This window comes from Haemaphysalis longicornis, unplaced genomic scaffold (genome assembly GCF_048455015.1).
Source record: "Haemaphysalis longicornis isolate Haplotype H1 unplaced genomic scaffold, Haemaphysalis longicornis Haplotype H1 scaffold_11, whole genome shotgun sequence".
Lineage (NCBI taxonomy): Eukaryota > Metazoa > Arthropoda > Arachnida > Ixodida > Ixodidae > Haemaphysalis > Haemaphysalis longicornis.
Window position 1 is genome coordinate 62,862,821 of NW_027526214.1, and position 22,625 is coordinate 62,885,445.

The 22,625-nt window shown below is 45.8% G+C and overlaps 1 pseudogene; it reads left to right on the forward strand.

The window, feature by feature from the left end:
• The first annotated feature begins 2,942 nt into the window (after positions 1-2,942).
• LOC144160668 (uncharacterized) lies at positions 2,943-18,832 on the forward strand (annotated as a pseudogene).
• Positions 18,833-22,625: the final 3,793 nt, after the last annotated feature.

Sequence of the window (22,625 nt, forward strand, 5' to 3'; positions counted from 1 at the left end):
TAGTTATTTAGACTTCCGTGGGTTTTACACGAAACTACTTTCGCAGTAGCCGAGGAGAGACAAGTCGGGACTCGTCCTAACGCTTCTTCGTCGCGAAATTAAACTGCGATCCCCGTTTATTTCTATCTCGTGGCGCTCGGCGAGCTCTCAAGGATGGTGGCTCAGCCTCAGCATCGTCCCCATAAAAGATTGCTACCGACGATAATCATACGTGCCGGGTCACCACCAGTTATTCCCCTCCTTTTTAGACAGAATATTGATGAGGAGTCCATTGGAGCTGGGGCAAGGCAAACCAGTTTTAGCATAATGGGTACATTTTACTAGTGCAAAAGACGGCACACATAATTAAGAAAACAAAGGACGAACGGTAGTTAGGCGATAATGGGTGCATTTTACTAGCGCCAAACACGGACCATCAGAGTAAGAAAACACAGGATGAACGCTAGTTACACGATAATGGTTACAATTTACAAGCGCAAAGGACGGACAACACAAGTAACAAAACACAGGACGAACGCTAGTTTAGACAACAATGGGTACATTTTACTAGCGCAAAGGACGGACCACACAAGTAAGAAAACACAGGACGAATGCTAGTTTAGACAACAATGGGTACCTTTTACTAGCGCAAAAGACGGACCATACAAGTAAGAAAACCCAGGATGAACGCTAGTTCAGACAAGAATGGGTAAATGTTACTAGCGCAAAAGACGGACCACACAAGTAGGAAAGCACAGGATGAACGCTAGTTTAGACAACACCGGGTACATTTTACTGGAGCAAAAGACAGACAACACAAGTAAGAAAACACAGGACGAACGCTAGGTCCAACTAGCCCAACTTTCAGTCCTTAACCCTTTGAGCATTTAAGGTCATGTGGGATGGCGTTGAGGCTGGATTGGTTAATGGGTTGGAGGTGGCAGGCAGGCTGTCTTCGACGAAAGTTGGCTTGATGCGACTGGTGGAAACGCCAGATTTACGGACGCGAAGTGGAAGGGTGAACGTCTCGCTGGAGCATGAACGAACCATATGTAGGGCCGGGTATGGCGGTGAGAGCTGCGGACAGGCCCTGTCCATTGAAGTGAAAACATTTTGGCTGTCACACAGACTTGAGTAATTATGGCGCAGTGGTTTGTATGGTGCAGTGGTTTGAGGGCATTTTGTGGCGTCTGCTTACATTAAGAGAGTATTTTAAACCAAGAATATAACTGTTGCCCCAAGGGCTAGTTCTTTTTACTGATGTAGAAAAAACCATTAGGAGCGATTTCTTACAATTTTAATGTCGTAGATACAATGTATTTTATTCATTCCCCATCACTGTCACCCTTAGGACCTTTTGCGAGAACGGTTGATGAGCACCATGAACATATTATTATGAACAGCAATCGGCGTTGTACGTAAACTAGATGCAACAAATTGTATGTTTCACATTGTGAAATACAGAAAGCGCGAGTGGTGTCATCGGAGTTTTTGCATGCAACGACCAATGTGCCTCTTTCCCGTGTACAATGTCTGTAGCACCTGTTCTCTGCTGGTCAATAGAGTACCCTAATCTAACGCAAACAACTACTATCCGGCTCTTCTAAATATCCTTGGTATATGTAGGCCTCTTTCCTTCCCTGCCTATCTACTACACGAAACTTTGTTGGAAAATCAACGCCAAAACACCCTAGAAAAGCGGGTTTTACGGAAGCCAGCCTGTTTATTTTAAACATTTACAGGAAGCCATCATCATCGCTCTGAGACATCGATCGCGTCTTTAAAATCGCGAAGCAACGCACGAAAGAACACGCCCCGATTACTGTCGGTGATTACAATGCCCAACACACAACCTGGGGCTATCAGCGTGATAACAACAAGGGCCAGCAACTCCATGACGCCCTCCGGAACAACAATGTGCATTTATGTAATGCAACCGACAATCCGATGAGAATAGGGAACAATGTCCCTGGAGACACTTCCCCTGACATTGCTCTAACTTACCGCATTAAACATATCATCTGGGAGTGACCATTAGGTCATTCAACTGCCACTTTCGCATCACAGTACCCCAGCACTTAGAATTGGAACTGCCCGCGTCACCGATTGGCGAAAATTCCGAGAAACAGCTCAAATGAACCCCACGGATGTCATAAAAATTGGACAGAAGAAACGTTGGAAGCTGCAAAAAGCAAACTAAACAACTGCCGCTCACCCAGGATTGTCCCGCCATAGATGCCCACCTACTGCACCTTTGGGAGGCCCGACGAGGGGAAACAACACAATAGAAAACTCGAAGAACAAATCAAAAATTACGGCACAGAATAGCTCGACTAACGCAAGAAGCAGCAGACTATGCATGCAAGCTTGGCAAATAAAATTGGTCAATTTCTGCACGAAACTACAAAGCACACTCCGCAACCAACACATGTGGCATCGCCTTTGATCCCTAATGGGCACTAACGAAAGTAAATAAGCCACAGCCCATCAACTAAAACATCTTATCCACAACTACAACGGCACGGAAGAAAATCTCCTCGAGGAAATTATAAAACCATGGAAAGACGTAACTAATAGGTCCCCGTTCCCTCTTCAGCCACATACCGGAGCTCCAAACCCCGCAATGGACCGCCCTTTCACCCTAGTGGAAATTGAGCGGTACGAGGTTTAACAAGAAATACTACGCGCGGGAAAGGCAAGATTCATAACAACTTGCTTTGAAATCTGGATCCCGCAGCGTTAGAGGCCCTTGATGGCTACATTAATGAACATTGAACAACCGGCAATATCCCTTCTTAGTGGAAGCATGCCGATATTACCTTGATACCCAAACCTGGAAAACAGCTAACCCCTGCTAACCTGCGACGTATTTCTCTCACTTCTTGGGTTAGAAAGGTACTAGAACATATGGTTTAAAATCGCCTCTCCCATACACTGAAGATATACGGCACTTCCCCAACATCATGTACGGGTTCGGCCCCCACTTGTCCACACAAGACATCCTTTTGCAGCTGAAGGAAGATATCATTGACCGGTTTTCTAATACACACAAAAGGTGCATCCTGATCAAGTACATCAAGGGTGCCTTTCATAATATCAGCCACCAAGCCATCCTTCAAGGACTAATTTCTATCAACTTTGGGCAACGCATGTACCAGTGCGTTGCAGACTTCCTGACCGGACGTACAGCAACTATAGGAATCGGGCACCTTCGCTCGACGACATTCAGGACAATACCCTCGGGCACCCCTGAAGGATCTGTGATGTCGCCGCTAATTTGCAACATAGCGATGAAGGACCTTTCCCTCTTCTGGAAGTCATCCCGCATCTCCGGCAAGCACTGTACGCAGATAAGCTTAACCATTGGAACCCCAGAGGATCTTTAGGTATGCAGCAAGATGCTATGCAAACAGCCATAGAAGACGCGCATCTTTATCGGCCGGCTAGACGTCTCGAAGTCGGACCAGAAATGTCAGCCCTCCTTGCCCTCATAGTGGGACGGCTCAGCGCTTGTGTCGTCTTTTACTTCCCCAATCGCGTCTATCGCGTTGTTTTCAAACGATATGATGTAGCAACCCGCCCTTGAGTTCACCCTTTTTCAACAGAGGAAGCGCTCATCGCAATGCGAGAAAGGCAATAATTCAGTCTTACGTTTGCTACTTCTCGCGCGCTAGAGGGCGCTTTCAGCTGCAGAGAGAGAGAAGAATATACCACTCGCGGATACGAAGAAAGCGATCTTTTGTTGATTCGTGGCAGGGACAATCATTTGTTTTTTTCTTTTTCTTTTATATGGCTGTTATTTCTGTTCGCCTTTCTGCTTGCCGTTCCTGGCTGGCAGAGTAAAATCCATGCGGATGCGGAGTGCTGCCTTCTCCTGAAGTAACCATTATCTCGGACACATAAGAAAGGTGGAAACATGCTTGGAAGGCGGCTCAATCATACAAACACAACTTTACCACAACAAAGAAATGTTGGCCTTCATCTCCCATGACTGCTCAATAAAAACACCGGCCCTGAGTCTACGGCAGTTGCAGACCACAGGAGCACGGTGGCAGTGAGGCCAGCAGTTAACAAGAGTTTGCTAACAATCTTCCTGACCGGACGTACTGCAAGTATAGGAATCGGGCACTTTCGCTCGACGACATTCGGGACAATACCCAGGGGCACCCCTCAAGGAACTGTGATATCGCCGCTAATTTTCAACATAGCGATGAACGACTTTTTCCTCTTCTGGAAGTCATCCCGCATCTCCGGCAGGCACTGTACGCAGATAAGCTTAACCATTGAAACCCCAGAGGATCTTTAGGTATGCAGTAAGATGCTATGCAAACAGCCATAGAAGAGGCGCATCTTTATCGGCAGGCTAGAGGTCTCGAAGTCGGACCAGAAATGTCAGCCCTCCTTGCCCTCATCGTGGGATGGCTCAGCGCTTGTGTCGTCTTTTACTTCCTCAATCGCGTCTTCCTTGCTGTTTTCAAACGATATGATGTAGTGACCCGCCCTTGAGTTCACCCTTGTTCAACAGAGGAAGCGCCCATCGCAATGCTAGAAAGGCAGTAATTCAGTCTTACGTTTGCTACTTCTCGCGCGCTACAGGGCGCTTTCAGCTGCAGAGAGAGAGAAGAATATACCACTCGCAGATCCGAAGAAAGCGGTCTTTTGTTTATTCGCGGCAGGGACAATCTTTTGCTTTTTTCTTTTTCTTTTTTATGGCTGTTATTTCTGTTCGCCTTTCTGCTTTCCGTTCCTGGCTTGCAGGGCAAAATCCATGCAGATGCGGAGTGCTGCCTTGTCCTGAAGTGACCTTTACCTCGGACACTTAAGAAAGGTGGAACCATGCTTGGAAGGTGGCTCAATCATACAAATACAGCTTTACCAAAACAAAAAAATGTATGGTCACCATAGTATTCTAGTTGGCCTTCATCTCCCATGACTGCTCAATAAAAACATCGGCCCTGAGTCTAGGGCAGTTGTAGACCACAGGACCACGGTGGCGGTGAGGCCAGCAATAAACAAGAGTTTGCTAACAATCTCTCGGTTCGGACAGTCTGCCTTATGAACTTGAGCCTTCAACACTCAATGCACGAACCGTGTCTAGAGAGGTAAGCTCAGCGGCGCAACTAGGGGAGCACTAGAACATTAAGTGGAATATTAGATGGTTAAGTGGATTAAGAAGAATATAAAACGTCTCGTTAGACCTCCGTAGCGGGAATACTCTGTGGTACCTTTGACCTGTAGAGCAGACAGAGCATTGGGAGGGTTGCATAATCTACAGAACAACAGCAGGGCGAGTGGATAAATTCTTTAGCTTAACGGGAGAGCAGCAGTAGTGATGATCGAGCTAAACAAGCGTATAAAATTAAAAGATTGCAAGCGTACGCTCCAAACGTAATTACGATGATTATTCCGTAAAAAATAAGGATTTTGAATCGGCCCTAAATAGAAAACACAGTTTAAAATTATGTAGGCAGGCTTGAAACAAATAAAGGCACGGTCGAAGCAAATAGAAGAAATGTCAACAAAAAAATTTGGAATAGGCAGTCGCAACAGTAAAGGAGCGCCACTTGTCGGATTCAGGGCGATGAATAAACAGGGAATGAACACATCTTTCTCAAATTAGAGTCTAGGAGATGAACCTACATAGTCCCAAACGGTAAAGAAATAATTACCTTAACTTCATTTGCAGTGACAACCCTGGATATTGCTTGGGTCGGAGAGGTGCTAGGGAATATTAGGCGCAGCTATATTGTGATAATTTGATGCGAAGTAAGGCTGCATGTTACAAGAGAAAGCAGGCAATTCATAAAATGTAAGAAAATCTTCATTAGAAAAGTCAGAGACAGGACGCATGAGTTTATATACAACTCTTCAAAGAAATATACTCTTCCTAACCAGGAGAACGAGGATAGTTTTAAGGGCTAAAAAACGTAACCATACGAACAACATATCAGCAGAGGCTGTAGATAGCTAACAAATAAGAAGCAAAGTGTAAAAAAAAACTCAGAAAAAGAATGAAGTAATTGCTAAATGTTAAAAATGATAGCGTAGAGTAATTCCCAACGAAATAAAGAGCACACCTCTCGAGACTGAATACCAGATGAAAAAAAATCTGCGAAATTCATGTGTAAAACGTTACAGCGTTCGACAACACGATATACAATGTGGAAGCCCAAAATCAACGAGGAAAAACCCAGCTATCCGAAAAGACAGAGTGTACCCGTTGAGAGATAAACAGGGGAACATGAATGAAAGTATGAATTTAATAATAAATATAGCAGAAAGGGTTTACAAAAGGCCCCACTGCTTAATGTTTAAACCAGAGGCAACTACCTAACCTACAATCTTCGCTCGCGATGTTACACTAGTAAATAAAAAGGAATTCGGAATTACTGTCAAGTGCATAAAAAAATCAAATTCTTCAGGAGATGGTTGCATAAGCGCGAATCTTCTGATGCACAGAGCCAATATTGTACTGAAAGAGAGAGCTGACTACTCTCGCAATGCTTGAGGACTCGAAAATGTCTCACAACCTCAAATAACGAAGACATAGACATGAATCTTATCCACAAAAAGCGAAATAACAAAGTCCTTAAACACTACAAGTCACCACACTACTCAAAACTGTGTCCAAGCTATTTACAAATGAAATAGTTAACCACAAAAGTGACAACTCAGATTCCCAAGAACAGCTGGGAGCTCGCTGGGACAACAAATATATGCGTGTCTTCAATCAACGGCTAGAAAAATGCGCAAGCCAGACTCTTTCTCATACTATTTATTAGGCAGAATTTGGTGTCATCAATACACACCACTGCACTGCTGGAATCATTTTAAAAGCGGGAGATATTGCAGAGCTTCATAAAACTTTTCGGCGAGATTTATAAAGAATACATGAGCAAGGCAATTCTTCTTGAAAAAAAAGCTGGGAATTAGCGACCCTGAAGTGCTTTAAACAAGGAGATTTATACCCGCCAAAACTCTTCATAGCATGTCGGGACGTGATATTCCGGAGCTTCACTTTAAAAAAAAATAAGATGTCGGATAAAGGAAGTGTACTTGAGCTGTTTGAAATTTTGAGACAACATAGTCATGCCAATTAGTCGGCTGAACACCTTCAAAATTGGTTGAGAAACGGCAATCATAAAACAAGGGCGTGGGGAAAAGATACAATAATATACCACAAGTGACAAACAAACATGCCGATAGGGCTCAGCTGAACTGATTAAAGGATATGCCTGCATGAGGAAAAGAATATATCCACCTCGGACAGCATGCCAGAAGTGACCTTAAACATGGCAGGAAATTCCTGCAGAGTACATAAGGCGCTTAGGCACTGGGAAAACACTCCCAAATAATCAGTGCAAGCAATCTGTATCTCTCAAAAAAGAATATACAAAAATGCGTCCTACTGGCACTAACATACGGAGAGAAAAAAGGGCACCTTGCTAAACAACTGCAAAGCATCCTTATGTCGGTTCAATAGGGCGCCTAAAATATTGATCGCAGGTACAATTCGGCCAGGAAACGGTGTTGCTGGATCAAGGATAAATTTGCGTACATGATATCATGGTTGAAATTTAAAAAAAAGAAATCATTTTGGCAGGCCATGTAGTCAAACAAAATGGTAACTGGCGGACCACCAGGCCAACATGGCGGATACAAAGAAGCGGACCTATCAGAAGGGGAAGGGTAGTATCTTGATTGAGGGACGAATTAAGGACAGTCGGGGCAAAGACTGCACTCGAGCAGCGCACCACCCACTCGATTGAAGGTCTAGAAGAGAGGCCATCGTCCTGCAGTGGGCGTAATTAGGGATGACGATGATGCACGAGTGGTAGGCAGCTATACGTTTATCTGTTCATTAAAAAGTACGTTTAAACTGATTAATTTGGGCCTATGTCCGGGATAATCCATCGCCCTCCATAGCCCTCATCGCCTGTGTAGCGCCGCAGCGTTGCATCTCATAAGCAATCAATCTACCTTGTATTACGTTTACTTTAAACCTTCTTTTTGTCCTCAATTATTAGCACTTCGAACATTTTGTAGAGGTTATTGGTATTACGTAAGTGGTAACATGTTTTGAAGGCGCTGTGCAGCCAAAAGTGTTTGCAGGACTAATCTCGGTGGTGCCAACAAGGCTGCTGAGGCTGGCTTTGTGTCAACAGCGGTGCCGATTGTCAGTACGGGCTCGCTTTTACTTATTTCCGCCCATTTCAGATACGACATTTCTAATTTAGAAACGCGCTTCGGTACATCTGTGATCGTGTGTTGTGGTCGGCTTGAGTATAGTGCACTGAATAAATCGGTAAACACAAGTACGTGCTTGCCTGCTTTACTCCGACCACTGACGCACCAGCGTGATCCAATGCGTGCAACATGAGTTAGGGAAAGCACCTACATAAAGATCCACGAGCATGTTCTAAGCCAATTTTATTCTAAATTACCTAACTATTTTTAAAATATCTGGCCATGTTTAAAACATAGCCTTATTCTTCACTTCCTATGCAAAATCGTAGCGTCGAGCACGTAATAAGCCGACACCGGGATACGAGGAGGAGGAAAACCTTTATTATAAGCCTGATGATGTGGGAGTGGTGCCTCATTCCCGGAAACCATGGGACGACCGTGCTGTCTCAGCGCTGGACGCCAGGAGTTCGTGCGCATCCAAGTCGGTGCTGCTCGTCAGGTTCTCCCACATCTCAAGGAGCGGGAGCGAAGTGGGTAAAGTTGGGAGGCGATGTTATCAGCTCGCGCTTGATTATAGGAATAAGGGTACATGAATTAGGGTAGCATGTAAATGTAGTAGGGTATTATATGGTGTAGAACCGATCTAGCAAAGTTGGTTGACAAAAGGTTCTTATTTTAAGACTTTGGACTATCAGTTCTTCTGTTTTAGTAAGCTGCAGATGCGGAGGTGGAATACGCCTTAGAATGCGGTAACGTTAAGGATGCCTTGCAATGTGAGCAGGGCAATGAGACTCGCTGCTTCCTCAGAAGCCTGGTAGGAAAGTCCACAGGCTTGTTTTTGGGCAAATTTAGTGCAAGTTAGTGAGCAGTGTCCTGGGGTCCATACAATGACAATCTTACAGTTGTGGATGTGTTAACCAGGAGCTTCCACGTAGTAGAGGCCACGTAACCTGCTAACAATCTGCGACAGACGGCTTGACAGTCCGTAATTATTAGCGTTGCCGGAGTTTGAGTATGGCGAAGGCCACAGCAAATTTGTTCATGGCCCGCATATATGTGGTCAGGATTGGGGAGCAGGGGACAATTCTGGCTTTGGTGGTTACAATGCCTATACGATGGGACGGAATGGAGTAAAAGCTGGAATCTGTAAAAATCATTAGGATTGTTTCCGTAGTTTTGTCCTTAAGCTTGGCTATGATCGTGGTGACGACCGCAGTGTAAAGTGGGGTGTATATTTTCGGGAAGAGGACAGATACGAATAGATTGACGCCAATTATCGGAAAAGGTTTCCTGTTTGTTGTCTGAGGAGTTGACACTTTGAAGTCTTGTAAAAGTGACCATCCTGCTGGTGTTTGAGTTAGGCGGAGACGTTGACTGGTAAGATGCCTTTCTACGATTTCCGAGACCATGTTGTGGATGCGTTATTGGAGCAGTTCAGCGGTAGCGGTGGGCATATGGAGATTAAGAGCTTTTATATAGCTTTGCGGCTGAGGCGATCACTGGCTTATGCGTCACTTTGGCTGAGAGGTACGTGGTGGTGATGATTATGACCCGTGATATGAGGAATTGGAGGATAACGTGTATAAAGTCTTTTTCCTTCATGCCGTGATTTCTATTGGAGATGTGGCGAAGCATGTGAGCGACTTGAGTGAATACTGTGGTGTGCTTGGACTGTTCCGTGTATTGGCCTGGATAGTAACACCAAGTATGAAAAGAACTTGTTTCAGTCTAAATGCTACTATCTTTCGCATAGGCTGCGTGATAAACTCGGGAATGCTTTATTCCGACGTTGGAGGTCTAGGAGAGAGGAAAGCGAACCGAACCTTGTGGAGTGTCTCGATCTCCTACGATTTTAGGATCCAATTTGACATCACCTACTTTTAGAATTGCTTGTCTGTGGGTGAAACAATCAGCAATCTAGGAGTTAGTAGGGAAGCCGCTGCCTGTTTTGTAGAAACGAAAGATGATGGCAGAATGATAAACATCATTACAGAGTCCCTTTAAGTCCCATTAAACTATGCCACGAGGCGAACTTCGGGAGGCCGGTATGTTGATTTCTTCCCTTATGCGAAGGAGGGTGTCTTGAATCCACTGATGTTTACGTAAACCATACATAGTATTTACGATGAGATCATTGGCTTCTAGTTAGAGTTGTTGACATCGGAGTAGCATGTGCTCCATCAATGTACCTACAAAAGATATTAAAAACTAGGGCGAAAGTAGCCTAGGTAGGGGAGTTTGTTAGGCTCCGGGATAATGCGGATCTCTGTTGTTGTACACTGTTTGGCAAGTTTTATGGATTTCCAATGGCCAATAATATGATGCAGAAGATGTTGCATTGAGTCAACATTCAGGTTGGCTAAGAGTCGGTAGATAGCATGATCCGTGGTCGGGGTGCCTTTGTTGAATTCGGAAAGAGATGCGCGAAGTCCGTACAGTTGAAAATCTTGATCAAGGTCCGCATTAGGCTGGCCTGTCGAAGGAGGACGAGTGAAATTTCTAGCTGTGTGGAGGTTTTTTTTCAAAGGAACACATGTGGGCTTAAGAAGAATAATTGAAAGACTGAAGAATTTGGGTGAGTGCTCGATGTGACTGGTTCCTATTGGTTTGCGGGTCGAGAAAATTCAGGAGCAGATGCCTAGTTATTCTGGATGTCAAGGTATGTCTAGGCTTTTACGCAGCTGTAGCCAGCTTTATTTTAAAAGGTGGTTGGCCTACTCTGTTGCTTGTTGAGTGAGAAGAACAATTTGGAAAAGCAATTCTAGGTGGTGCCACTGTCACTTTCAGCGCTCAATAAGGCAACGTCGTGCCTCCAAAAGCATTAACCGTTTCTCGTCGACGTCAGGGGTATGTTAGGTGATAGCCAGGGTTTATTTATTTATTTATTTATTTATTTATTTATTTATTTATTTATTTATTTATTAGAATACTCTTCAGGCCTCGAAGGGCGTTACGGAGAGGAGTGGGTAAAGTTTGCACAACGTCAGTAATGACCGTCTTGAACGATGATGGGTCAGGGTTGTGGCAATGGAGGCGAGAAGATCGTTCCAGTCGGTTGCTGTCTTTGGTAAGAATGAATTGAACTGCGCGTTTCTTCGAGAGCTCGGCACGCTAACTTTAAATGTGTGATCAATTCGTTGGGAGATATACGCAGGGGGTGTGAGAAGGTCGTCTTTAATATCAGGACTGGTGAAATGGATTTTGTGTGAGAGGCAGATACGAGATACGTTTCTTCTGATCGATAGGTCAGAAAGCCCAAAGTTAGATTTTATAATGGATACGCTGGCGGTACGGGAGGAGTTAGAAACAATAAAACGAGCTGAGTGGTCCTCGATTGATTCAATACGAGAAGAAAGAGAGAGCTGGTGAGGGTCCCAAATCGCTGAAGCATACTCGAGCGCACTTCTAACAAGAGTCTTGTAAAGAAGCAGTTTTAAGGAGACTTGAGCTAGCAAAAAATTACGGCGGATAAAGCCGAGCATGCGGTTAGCGTTGTTGGTGACGCAATCAGTATATTTGTGCAATGATAGATCGTTACTTATGTGAACACCAAGGTTTTTGTAGGTGAGAACGGCGTCTAATTGTGTTGTGTTAAGAAAGTATTCAGACAGGTTAAGGAGATTTGTACACTTGGTGGGGTTAAGGTTCATGGGCTAGTAGTTGCACCACGAAGATACGTTATTGAGGTCAGATTGTAGTAAAGAAGAGTCTACGGGGTTGGTTCCGTTACGATAAATTACAGTCATCCGCGAAAAGTAGAATTGAAGAGGAAACATGGTCAGCAATATCATTAACATAAATAGGAACAGCAAGGGGCCCAAGACAGAGCCTTGGGGAACCCGGGATGTTACATGGCGCATGCGTGAATTACATCTATTGGCGGTGACATACTGCGTTCGATTTGTTAAAAAAGCTGCTATCGATTTAAGTAGGCTGTAGTCTAGGTTAAGCTTGCTCAGTATATAAAAGCGAGTGCGGTGTGACACGAAATATAATGCCTTCCGGAAGTCGAGAAAGATGCAGTCGGTGACAGAAGCCGGATCAAAGGTAGAGTACAGATCGTTAGTGAAAACTAGTAGCTGTGTTTCGCAAGAGTAGTGCTTTCGGAACACACGTTGGAATTTAGTGAAGTTTTTTTTTCAAGGAAAGTGCTGAGATGAGAATACAATATGTGTTGTATAATTTTGCACAATGTACTAATAATTGAAATGGGTCTGCAGTTCAAGTGGTCAGAAGTGTTACCTTGCTTGGGCACTGGCACCACCTTTCCCGTCTTCCAATCGCTGGGGAGGGAAGACCATTGCAACGACTCTGTGAAAATCTCGGAGAAGATTATAGAAGAATACGTTGCAGTGCCCTTTAAAATTGAGTGGGAATTTTATCAGTTCCAAGGGATGAATTCTTTATAATAATAATGAGCGATTCAATTCCTATCCAGTCAATAACAATGAAATTCATTGGTGGCAAAGACACATTGTATGAACAGGGCAAAACAGTGCAATAAATATTACCAAATGAGACAGTAAATGCATCCTGTAAAATTTCGCAACATTGGTTACAAGGAATAGCCGCGCCTTGTTCATCGCAAAGGTTGGTTAAATTCCAGAATTTAAATTCCAAATTCCTGCTATTAGTTAAATTCCAGAATTTACGCGGGTTAGTTTGGAGCAAAGAAAGGAAGGTGGTTACAAAAAACTGATTTGCTCTCTTTAAGTGCCCCTTTGTACTCCAAAACAGGGATATTGTAAGCGGACCATGTGTCTGCCTTATCTGTCGACACAGCGCGCCGAAACAGGCGCTTGTTTTTGTTGCGGAGCCTGTTAAGGATAGACGTAAACCAAGGAGAACTCTAATTAGAACGTAAGGAACAGGCGGGTATGTTTTTGTCGACCAGTGATAAAACTTTGGTTTTAAATGCATTCGAGTTATCTTCTAATGAGCGATATTCGAAACTGCTAATGAAAGAATTTGTAAACGCTTCAAGTTCTACATTGATAGCAGCAAAATCACCAGCTGCATAATCTCTTATTATCTTTGTAGTTTGTTCTTTACGAGGAAGTTTTGTACTGTAAGTAAATTGTAGGGTACAAAGGTCACTTAGACCGCTTAGGTAAGTCACAGGTGAAATGGTGTCGAGAGTAGTGGTGAGGATTAGGTCAAGCACATTGAAGCACATTGGTCAAGCGTGTAGGTTCGGTTACCAGTTGGCTTAAGTTTAGGTCCTCACAAAGGCTAATGAACCTTGTGGCTTCAGATGAAAAGGCCACACGTGGGTTACTAACTCCCTTCCAGGAAATATCCGCAAAATAAAATCAACGAGGACGAAGATTGGCGAGGCGGGATATCGAACGGCTAAGCATTGTAGCACGTCGTACAATGTGTCGCAAAACGTAGATGATGAATTTGGTGGGCGATAGCATGCACATGAAACCACTTCTTGTGGCCGAAACGAATGCATGCGCAAACGAGCTCGAGAGGGCATCTTATGAGAATATTATGAGAATGCAAATGTGCAGAAACAGTGATTCAGACGCCACCGCCAACTCTTGTCTCGCATTCGGACCTGTAAAATTTATACTCCTGTACAGTTTGAAAAATTTTACTATGTTTTGATTTGCTTGACAACCATGTCTTCGTGAGAATAACAATGTCAGCGGCACATTTATCCACTAGGGAAGAGAGATCGTCAGGCTCTTTCAAAACGCTACGGATATTTGTAAATACAGATACTGGTAAATAGAAAAGGGGACAGTTTGTACTAAAAAATTGATTTATGCTATTAGGGGCTTACTGGGGTCAATAGTTTTGGACAAAATTGCTCTTCTGAAGGCATCCCATTTGGTAAAGTATGCCATTAAAAGCTGAGCATTATAGTTGGAGTTTTAAATTGTTATTTGTTTCAGGTCGTTATGAGATCGAAGGTTTTCCTTTTGGAGTTGCTAGGAATTTTCCAAGGAGATCAGAAAAATGAATGATCCGGGGTAGTGCCCCTGGTGACGCTTATACCAGTGCTGATTGGTGAATCAGGATGGTTGAGCAGCAGTAGTAGGCTGTGCTTAACAATGGCCAAAAGGGAGCCCCGCTAGTTTTTAAGTTGTAGCCCCCGTTCGAATAGCGGCATTGAAATGTCCTAAATTAAAAAGAGGTCTGCTTTTGGGGAGTTTGATGACATGTCTGATGGTGGCTTTAATGTCGGGTGTCTTTTGCGTAGGACGACAGTATATGTGGAGTATGAATATGCTGGACTATGTGTTGCATATTCTGCGCCGACGTCACCATTGCGCGGCGCGCAGGGTTACGTGCGTATCCTTCGTAACGTCGCGGCGGCAGCTATCGCCGCTCCTCTCCCTCTCGCTCCTCTCCTCTTACGTTCGAAGTAGATATAAGCGAGCCTGGCTTTGACGATAAATCGAAGGCTCTGCTCTCTTTCTGACCGGTGTAAGCTCGGTTCTCCGGCGCGCTTTTGTGCGGCACGTGGGATGCTACAGTGGCGACAAGGCTTGGCGACGCAATAGTTGCGAAAAAGGAACCCGAAGACCGCAGCACAACGTTTGACGACACGGCCCATCTCAAGCTCGCAGACTTCGACGAAAGCAAATATAAGTGGAAGCCGTACCTTATCAAGGTTGAAGCTTACGTCGAAGCGAACGCCGTCGATAATTCAGCAAAAAAGAGAGCTTACTTGTGGCGGCATTGAGCACGCACAGGGTACCGACTTTGACAGGGAAAGTAGCACCACACACGCCAAATTTCTTTACTTATTAAGAAGCAGTGGCCACGCTCAACGAGTATTACAACCCAAAAAGAAACGAAATTTCCGAAAGCTACAAATTTTTCAACCGGTGCCAAGCTGAAGGAGAGCCTATGCATGCCTTTTTGGTGGAAATTCGTCGGATAGCTGATAACTGAAACTTCGGAGGCGCGCTGGACCGGATGCTACAGGACCGCATTGTTTGCGGCGTACGCTCTAGTGCGTTGCAGAAACAGCTATTGTCAAAAAAGGACTTAACGTTAAAAGAAACAGAAGCTATAGCAATGGCAGACGATGCCACAGAAACAGATATAAAAAAGATGAATGCGGAGGACACACCACTACTAAAAGTAGATGCGTCTGCAAAAATTTACCTACAACGGGAACGGAAGAATGCTCAAGTCGGAAGCTGTGGCAGATGCGGTAGTGGAAAACACGATGATTACGGTTGTCCCTGGGCCAGGTCGCGGTGTTATCAGTGTAAACGTAAAGGGCAGCTTGCACGAAAGTGCCAAAGCCGTGCGCCACATGCAAACGACTCGAGAGCGGTGCGAACCAACACTTTGACTGTCACAAAAGGCTCCTCTAACGAGGAAATGGAAACAGCTCATATCTCGACACTTGCGTGTAAAAGGAAAAACGTTCTGGAACCCCCAATTCGCCGAGTATTCACGTGGGGAGGCATTGAATTGCCAATGGAGGTAGACACCAGGTCTCCAATTTGCGTCATTTCTCGCGGAAATTTCTGAGAAGCACGGAGGCAGTGGCCAAGTCTGAGATCTTCCGATATGAAGCTTTCCTGCAACGCAGGCCGGCTACCTGTCCTGGGAGAACTTCAGTTACGCGTCCGCTACGAAGGGGTGTCCATGGACTGTGTGCTTACTGCGTTGGACTGTGCAGGGCCAAGCCTGTGCGGTGTAATTTTCTTCGTTTACTCGACAACGCGGGAGCTCCAATATTGCAGGTAGCAGCACGGGACGTCCCTCCGGAAGACGACGAAAGCAGCCACCGCATTAACAGCATCTTCGAGGACTACCAGGATGTCTTTTCTGCCGACCTGGGCCTCATCGAGGAAACCCCTTCCAGCCTGCACCTAAAAGAGGGGCACCATTTCAAAATTCTGCAAGGCACGGCCTCTTCCTTACGCCTTGCGCGATAAAGTAACGCAAGAGCTCGGCAGGCTTGTTTCAATAGGGGTGTTGTCCGCCAGTAGAGGATTCCGATTGGGCAGCGCCAATTGTGGTGGTGTTAAAAAAGACGGCACTGTCAGAATTTGCGGGGATTTTAAAGCCACCCTGAACCCAGCTTGTGCCACTAAGCAATATCCATTGCCCGTGATTAAGGACATGTTTGCTCGCTTAAGTGATGGTGACTGTTTTAGCACTCTTGACATGCGCGACGCTTACAAGCAAGTGCCACTCTATAAAGCAGCAAGAAACGTTTGCGTCTTAACAAGCACAGAGGTCTGTTTTTCTTTATTAGGCTGCCGTTCGGAAGAGAATCCGGGCCGGCAATCTTTCAAAGAAAGATGAATGAGGTGCTGGCAGGTATGCCGGGCGTGCAAGCTTATCTAGACGACGTGCTTGTGTCGGAGAGAAGGAATGATCATGGCGAGCGACTAAAAAACGTCCTGCAGCGCTTCCGCGAACAGGGAATAAAGGTCAGATTTGATAAGTGCGAATTGCGCAGACAGTCTGTGACGTACCTTGGGCAAAGAATCGACCGAGATGGTCTTCACCCGACAGAGCAGAACGTCGACGCCATTGTTGAGGCTCCAAGTTCCCGCAATGTTACCGAACTGCGCTCGCTTCTTAGAATGCTGACGTTTTACGCGAAGATCCTGCCAAGCATGTCAACTACGCTTTTCTCTTTAAATCAGCTGCTGGAAAAGAATTGCGCACTGGAACTGCAAAGAGCACTGGAAGGTTCTTGTACAGCTGCGAAGCAAAGGCCCAAAGATGCCCAAATTTTCGTGCCCTTCGATCCAAAGAAAGAATTGAAGTTGGAATGTGACGCATCACCCCACGGTGTCGGAGCAGCTCAGTTCCACATAGTAGGCAATGTTTATAAACCCATTGGGTTTTTTTCTTAATATTGATACAAGCTGAGCGGAACTATTCTAAAATCGAACGAGAGGCGCTGGCGCTCATTTTTGGCGTAACAAAATTTCTTGACTACCTCCCTGGGCGAGAGTTCGCGCTGGTGACCGACCACGAGCCACTTGTGGGCCGGCTTAGACCGGACCGCCAGACACGAACGATGGCAGCCGCCTGAATCCAACAGTGGGCATTTTGCCTCGGGGCCTACCAGTACAAGCTTCAGTACACCCAGGGAGGCACATATCCAACTCCGACGCCCTGAGCCGTCTTCCCCGGCGAGTTCCGGAACCTGTCCCGGATGATGAACCGGGCGAATACGTTCTGTCCCTGGAAACACTGGACGAAGGCGGAGTGACCACACGTGAGGTGAAGGTTCTGACTGCCACAGACCCCGTCCTGTCCGAGGTTAAACGTTATACACAGAACGGGTGGCCTAAAACAAAAAAACTCCTTGCCCCACTTGATCCTGCCATACTTTGACCAAAAGTTGGAGTTGTTAGAGCCGTATGAGCTACTCTACTGGGGAACCCATGCAGTGGTACCGGGAGAGGTTCGCCCTCGAGTGTTGCGTCTTCTGCATGACACACACCAAGGATCGTCTGGTATGAAAGCTGTTGCAAGCTCGCTCTTTTGGTGGCCAGGGCTGGATAGAGATATTGAGAAAATATCCGCTTCGTGTCAAAGCTGCATCCAGAACCTACCGATGCCTACAGGAGCTCCACCAGTCGGCTGGCCAGCGACGAATAAAAGATGGTCTCGTGTTCACGTCGATTTTGCGGGTCCGATCTCAAAAAAATGATTCTGGTGGCGGTCGACACGCATACAAAATGGGCCAGTCATACCGCTGGTGCACGCTAACAGTGAATCCACGGTATACTGCCTGCGTACTATTTTAGTAGGTTTGGTATTCACGAACCTTAGTTTCTGATAATGGGCCGCAATTTACCAGCCAGGAATTCGAGACATTTATAAAGCACATCAACATAGCGATTCTAAAGGGGCGCCCCCTACCACCCCCAGTCGAATGTAGCTGCAGAAAGAGTAGTGCGAAATATAAAAGAGGGGCTTCGAAAAATGAGAGGATGGAAGATGGAGGACAATCTAGTGCGACTCGTGTACAACTACCGGAGAACTCCACAGAACAATGCGACGTCCCCAGCAGAGATGCTTCTCGGTTACGAAGTGCGGTCCCGGCTGGACGCGTGTTTTCCTTCTGCTCTTGCAGAGCCGTCGCAGGGTCAAGACGACAGGACCTTAGTACCCGAGACCAGTGTTTACGTGCGGAACTATGATAGCGGTGAAAAGTGCATACCGAGACGGGTCGAGACTGCGTCCGGGTCCAGGATGGCTACCGTAGAAACTTCCGGAGGACTCGCCCAGCGACACACCGATCAAGTGCGCTTGCAATGCAACAGTCCTGTGGAGCAGCAGCAGCAGCCTGACGGTGTGATGGAGCAACGCCTGGCATCCAGCCCGCCAACTGCAGCAGACGAGGTTTATCTGGCAATCAAAAGGCCTCGGTGCGCAAACTCTCCGCTACGGGTCCCCAGTGTCGCCTCCCCACCTCAACCTACGACCAGATCAGACCCCACGGACAACACTGCATGAATCCCCCAACAAGTCCTGAGGCGTTCTACGAGAACACGAGGACCGGTGGAGCGTTTCCAGTTTTAAGGAGAACTAAGGTTTGCATATTCGGCGCAGACGTAATCATTGCGCGGTGCGCAGGGGTACGTGCGCATCTTTCGTTACGTCGCTGCGGTAGCTATCGCCGCTCATTTCCCTCGTCCCCCTTCCTCTCTTACGTTCGAACTAGATATAAGCGGGCCTGGCTTTGACAATAAATCGACGTTCTGCTCTCTTGCTGACCGGCGTAGGCTTTGTTCTTGGGCGCGCTCTTGTGCGGCCCGTGGGATGCTACACTATGTTTTGGTGGACGAGAATAGAAGCCTCAGGAAAGTGTGGACAGTGCCCTTGTGATGTGATGAGCAACTGATGCCGCCCTGTTGACAAAGTGAAGTCTGGTAGCTGTTGATGGATGCATACCATATGCACCCAGGAAAATGTTTGCACGTATTGGCTTCATGAATGGCTATAACAACTGATCGAGGGTACAGATGAATTGACCGAGAGCTGCTCTTTCTGTTTTACGCCTCAAGAATTCTATTGTAGTAGGGTGGTTAGCTAGCATGAGGCCGTGTTCCTGGCATCCTGCAGGGAGAGGAGAAGACTGCATCGGAGTTATGGCATAAGTGAAGGCTGTTCAGTGGGCACGACTCATTCTCTTTCGGGGGGCGTTCAGTGCGAGGAGTTCTAAGGTCATAGTTTTCTTCTGGGGAAGATGTGGTTGGGTTGGGACGGCTAGATTAATTTTGAAGAGAGCATTGATCCGTCCGTAGAGATTGAAGTTCTTGTTGAAGGCTCTGATTTTTAGTCAGGTGATTTGAATTTCTTGAGTTATTCCACTTAGCTGGCTTGTGAGCTGGGAGAGCACATGATGAATTTGGGGAAATGGCGTTTATTTTGATTTTCGGGGAGGTAGCAGCGGTGTATGGAATAGTTTAGGAGGCGGGAAAAGGAACGGGTTTTCTACGTTTCCCCTTGAGATAACTTTGACAGCATTCGAGGGCCTCAAAATGGCTTTGAAGAGAGGCAATTAGGGCAGTTTGTTCCTCAAAGACAAGGGTTTTGGTTTTTTGCTCTACATACGGGGGGTTGGATTTTGAGCAACTTTGAGAGGAAGTGGTGGGAAGAATTGGTGTTAAGGTTAAGAAACCAGCTGAGCTCAGCCTCCTTGTGGCAACTGGTCCAGTTGATCCCAGCGGACGTGGTTCATAAGCCCCCCCTGGACTTGCTTCTGGAGCGGGAGCGTTTCTGTGGAGCAGGCGAAGATGAACAGTCCCGTGAGCGACGGCCATGTGGTGACAGGTCCCCCGATGTCCTGGATGATTCACTTCGTGCCTGGTTAAGCCGTCATTGTTTGAGAAGGAAGGTTTTAGCAGAGCGTTCTCTGCAACTTAGGGACCAGATAGATGGGAGCCGACGCGGAGGTTGCACGTAGGGTTGAGGGGTGTTTTGGTTGTGGATATGAAGCCACCGACCTGGCACACAGTAATCAAGGATGTAGGGCAAGCTGTCTCTCGGTGCAACCTTGTGGAAAGTGAAGCATACCAGAATTGTTTTCTTTTTAAATAGAGCAAGCGTATTCTGCTCCGTTTAGCCGTAACATGTAAAAGACTTTGGGTCCAGCCAAGGTGACGATTACTGTGGAGGAGGTTTCCATTCGTCTTACAGTATATACTTCGTTCACCATCTGGTCTAGGTTGTTAAGAACGGTTCCTGTGAATCTTGTGGGCTCGAAACTAATGACTTCTTTTGCATAGTCCTCAGGTGCAAATCTGCAGAGTTGAACCGGGTATACTTTTGTCGAAAGTGAGTTGTTTTACTTGGCGGACTTAGGTGTCTTACGCCGAGAGCGGGGAGATGACGGTAGCTACGTTTTTTATTAGGTCCACCCTGAATAAAAGATGTACCTGAAGCCATGTGGCGTTTATTGTGTTCAGCAAGGCCAACGAGAGTTCAACATAGGGAACGTCGCCCAGAGCGTCCGTCTTGTGGTCTCAGTACCAACTTGAACTCTTGTTTAGGTAAAGGCTTGGGTTTCATAGAAGGTTTGCCTGCTTGCGAGGCAAAGAGAGGAGAGCCTGGGTCTGGCCATCGAACATTGGTCGCGGCCACACTTTATTCCTTGAGAGTGTCTGCTGCAGCTTGGACGCGCAAAAGTGCATACCAACTGTAAATCTTTCGGCGTACAAAGAAACAATTATTCTACGCAGGATCACGCGATAATAGCAAACTCAACAAACCCGATGTTGCTAAATAGGGCCATGGAATTCATAGTCTGGTGTCTTGCCTACCGCACCCGTATTGGTGACGAAACAAACGTTTGTTTGCGGTTGCGGTTCTGAAAGGTAACGCCTGGGAAGGAATGTCCGCCACCTACAGAAATGCAACGCATTGTAATTCCCTCGATAACAAAATGCGCTTTGTCATATGTCTAGTATCGAACCGTCGTGACATAGAACACTACTGTGCTGCATCAAATGGGTACCCGCAAGCGTGCGTTGTTGCCGCTTAACGGCCACCAATTGAGAATTGAAACGTGTTACTCTTAAACCCAGGCACAGATTGGCAACTAGCAATAAATATCAACAGGTCAGCGCATATTTTTAGTTCTAGCACACAAAACACAATGGCACCCTTCTCCATGTGACTGTCTTCTGTTCGAAGTAACCTCGAAATTCGGTTGTTTCATTCATACCGGTTTCTTTCAGCAGCAATACAGTAGTGCAGAGTAGACGAAGATTCCAGGAAGTGAAAGGAAATGAGAATGTCAAAAACAGGCTTACCTATATTCTTGCGTGTGAATCCCTAAAATATCCACGGATTGTAGAAAAAGGTAACATACCATATACACGTTAAAAATGCACCATGAAACGTATAATCTCTGCATTGTACATTGATCGTCGATTTTTGTAGTTCGGGGTTAGGGGGCATGTACGTAGTTTTGATGAAAGATCTGTTGTATTCTGGACATCCGAAACGTCGTTTTCTGATTTATTTGAAATATCTGGGTGCGTACTGCATCCTTTCCGGCAGTTGCTAGAATATTTATGGTGCGTAACGCCGTTTCCTCAGTACAGGCCGTAGTTTGTTTATATTTTCTCCAACTAGTGAACCCACTTAATTCAAAACTTGAAAGTGTAGCTTTTTTAAGAACGATGCTTTAAAGCCATCCAAGTTTTTTATTAAGAGGACGTTTATTGGGGTCAAGTAGATTGAAATGAGGCCTATGCATTTTCGCAGAATCTAGAAAAAAAGCACTAGCTTTCGAAGTGTAACTTTAACATAGCATTGGTACTTTGAAATTGCGCTCCTGAAAAATAGAATAGAATTATATGTCGTCGTTCATAGAATACAGGCTTCGACATATAGTCACGTGGAAGTATAGTCTGAACAACTCACTGTTACAATGTTAGCACTACTTTCATGCCTTTATGACGACAACATCATTCTCTGTTTATTAGGTCAGTTTGTTCGAACACCTTCGAATCAGCGGCGTGAGAGGTACACTCTACAGAAAACGCTTGGACTGCCAAACGACTTCTCTATACACATCATACTTAGGATCCGCTTGTTCTGCAGTGCCTCAGGAACGCCGCTTTTGTTTAGCCAGAAGCGTTTTCTCATTCCAGGTCCGTAGTGGCCGTGTCAGGAGCAAAGAAATGTTAAGCGAGAGAAAACTTTTAAACAAAACACGTAGCACCGCGTGTACGGGCGCCGCCTCGGGAGCACGTCTCTAGGTGAACTGCGTAGCACTTACAATGCAGGAATTATGACGAGGTCTATGCTTATGGCTACTGGGCCATGTAATGTATTAGTTACCTACGCGGCATTCCAGGACCGGTTGGCTGGGGCCTGCGGCGTTATTTGTGTTTTTTTTGCTGTGTAATTGCAAACTAAACACAAATGTCGACGCAGTAATTGGAAAGGGCAGCCTGTATACCTAGATATTTCAGAACGACCTACCCAGTAGGGTGTGCCAGCGT